Below are 3,823 nucleotides of genomic sequence, written 5' to 3' on the forward strand. Positions count from 1 at the left end.
GTTCATCCCAGGGACACAAGGGTGGTTCAACATATGCAAATCAATCAATGTAAAACATCACATCAACAAGAGAAAGGACAAAAACCACATGATCATCTCAATAGAGGGAGAAAAAGCATTTGATAAAGTTCAACACCCATTTATGATTAAAAACTCTTGCCGAAGTGGGTATAGAGGGAACATATCTCAACATAATGAAAGCTATATATGACAAACCTACAGCCAACATAGTAGTCAATGGTGAAAAACTTAAAAGCTTCCCACTAAAATCTGGGACAAGACAAGGATGCCCATTATCATCACTCCTATTCAACATAGTCTTGGAAGTCCTAGCCACAGCAATCAGGCAAGAGAGAGAAATAAAAGGGATCCAAATTGGAAAAGAAGAGGTAAAATTGTCACTATATGTTGACGACATGTTACTATATATAGAAAACCCTAAAAGGTCCACACAAAAACTACTAGAGCTGATTGAAGAATTCAGCAAGGTAGGAGGTTACAAAATTAACGTTCAAAAATCAGTTGCATTTCTTTCCACTAACAATGAATCAACAGAAAATGAAAGTAAAGAAAAAAATCCCCTTTAAAATAGCACCCAATGTAATAAAATATCTGGGAATAAATATAACCAAGGAGGTGAAAGAATTATACACAGAAAACTATAAACCATTGATGAAGGAAATTAAAGAAGACATTAAAAAATGGAAAGCTCTACTATGCTCTTGGATTTGAAGAATCAATATTGGTAAAATGGTCACACTGCCCAAGGCAATCTACAGATTTAATACAATCTCTATCAAATTACCCAGGACATATTTCACAGAAGTAGAACAAATCATAATAAAATTTATACGGAAACATCAAAGACCTAGAATTGTCAAAGCATTACTGAAGAGAAAGAAAGAGGCTGGAGGAATAACTCTCCCAAACTTCAGACAATACTATAGAGTTACAGTCATCAAGACAGCATGGTATTGGTTTGAAAACAGAGATATAGACCAATGGAACAGAATAGAGAGCCCAGAAGTGAACCCACAAACTTTTGGTCAGCTAATGTTTGACAAAGGAGGCAAGAATATACAATGGAAAAAAGACAGTCTCTTCAGCAAATGGTGTTGGGAAAACTGGACAGCAGCATGTAAAACAATGAAGCTAGAACACTCCCTTACACCATATACAAAAATCAGCTCAAAATGGATCAAAAACTTAAACATAAGACAAGATAAAATAAACCTCCTGGAGGAAAACATAAGCAAAACACTATCTGACATACATTTCAAAAATTTTCTCCTAGAAGAAATAAAAGCAAGAATAAACCAATGAGACCTAATGAAACTTACAAGCTTCTGCACAGCAAAGGAAACAATAAGTAAAACAAGAAGACAACCAACAGAATGGGAGAAAATTTTTGCCCATGAAACTGACAAAGGCTTGATCTGTGGAATATATAACCAGCTCATATGACTCAATAAGAAAAAAATAAACAACCCAATCCATTAATGGGCAGAAGACCTAAAGAAGCAATTCTCCAAGGAAGACATACAAATGATCAATAAGCACATGAAAAAATGCTCAATATCACTAATTATCAGAGAAATGCAAATCAAAACTACAATGAGGTATCACCTCACGCCAGTCAAATGGCAGTCATTCAAAATCCACAAATTACAAATGCTGCAGAGGCTGTGGAGAAAGGGGTGGGATTGCAGTTTGGTGCAGCCACTATGGAAAACAGTGTGGAGATTCCTCAAAAGACTAGGAATAGTCTTACCATATGACCCAGGAATCCCACTCCTGGGCTTGTATCCAGAAGGAACCCTACTTCAGGATGACACCTGCACCCCAATGTTCATAGCAGCACCTTTACAATAGCCAAAACATGGAAAGAGCCTAAATGTCCATCAACAGGTGACTGGATAAGGAAGATTTGGTATATTTATAAAATGTAATACTACTCAGCCATAAACCTTACAACATAACACCATTTGCAGCAACATGGATGCTCCTGGAAAATGTCATTCTAAGTGAAGTAAATCAGAAAGAGAAAGAAAAATACCATATGAGATTGCTCATATGTGGAATCTAAAAAACAAAAACGATAACAAAATCAAACAAAAAAAACAAAGCATAAATACAGGACAGGAATAGACTCATAGACAGAGAATACAGACTTCTGGTTGCCAGGGGGGCAGAGGGTGGGAAGGTATAGACTGGGATTTCAAAATTGTAGAATAGATAAACAAGATTATACTGTATAGCACAGGGAAAAAGACACAAAATTTTATGGTAGCTCACGGAGAAAAAAATGTGACAATGAATGTGTATATGTCCAGGTATGACTGAAAAATTGTGCTGAACACTGGAATTTAACACAACATTGTAAAATGATTATAAATCAATAAAAATTTTTTAAAAAAAGAAATAGACATTGATAGCCTACTAGATCAAGATTTCAAAAAAGGAATGATCAAAGTACTGAAGGAAGTAAAAGAGATAGTGTTTAGAGATATAAAAAATGTCAAAATGAAATTGAAGCTATAAAGAAGAGCCAAGTAGAATTGGTAAACTCATTGGCTGAGATGAGGAATGATCTAAACGCTGTACAAAGCTGACTAGATAATGCAGAGGAACGAATTAGTGACCTAGAAGACAGTACAACAGAAATCACCCAATCAGAACAGCTGAGAGAAAAACAAATAAAAACCAATGAAATCAACATAAGGGACCTATGGGATAATATAAGGCATGCCAAAATATGCATAATAGGGGTCACAGAAGGGGAAGAAAGATTAAAGGGGATTGAAAAGATATTTGAAGAAATCATTACTGAAAAGTTCCCAAACCTAAAGAAGAGATCAGATACCCAATTACAGGAAGCTCAGAGGGTCACAAACAACAGGAATCCAAACAGACCCACACCAAGACACATTATAATCAGGATAACAAGTGTTAAGGGTAAAGAAATGATCCTGGAGGCAGCAAGAGAAAAATAAAGAATGAGTTACAAGGGAACCCTGATACAGATTTGAGCTGAATTCTCTACAGGAACACTACAGGCCAGAAGGGAGTGGCAAGATGTATTCAAAGTCCTGAATGAGAAAAAGATGCAATCTAGGATACTTTATGCAGCAAAGTTATCCTTTAGAATAGAAGGAGAGATAAAGAACTTCACAGACAAGAAAAACCTAAAAGAATTTAGCAACAGTAAACCTATTCTAAAAGAAATATTGGAAGGTCTACTTTAAATAGAAAAGAAGCAGGATGCTATAGAAATGAGAAAACCAAAATTGGGAAAGTGATAACTACAATGCATTACAAGAGAAACATCTTGAAATTGTAAAGGAGGTGATCTAAATCATTAAGAGTGGGAGAGGGGAGCAAGAAAATACAGAGTTTTTTTTCCTTAAAAAATTTTTTTTCTCAGTAGGATGAGCTTGAGCTTTATTAATATCTGTTTAAACCAATTAGTTATAGTAATGGGTTAATATATACAGAAAATAGGATAACCACAAGACAAAAACTTACAATAGACTCACAAAAACAAACAAAAAACAAGATAATAGAAAGGAAAATGATCAAACCACAAAAAGAAAAAGACAGGAACAAAGAGGAATACCAAATCAACTGCAAAACAAAGTTCAAAATGGAAGTAAACACACATCTATAATTAACTACTGTAAATGTCAATGGATTAAATGCTCCAATCAAAAGATGTAGAGTGGCAGACTGGATAATAAAACAAGAACCTACAATATGCTGCTTACAAAAGATCCATTTTAGGGAGAAGGACACACACAGATTGAGAGTTAGAGGATGGAAAAAG

This window comes from Camelus ferus, chromosome X (genome assembly GCF_009834535.1).
Source record: "Camelus ferus isolate YT-003-E chromosome X, BCGSAC_Cfer_1.0, whole genome shotgun sequence".
NCBI classification, from domain to species: domain Eukaryota; kingdom Metazoa; phylum Chordata; class Mammalia; order Artiodactyla; family Camelidae; genus Camelus; species Camelus ferus.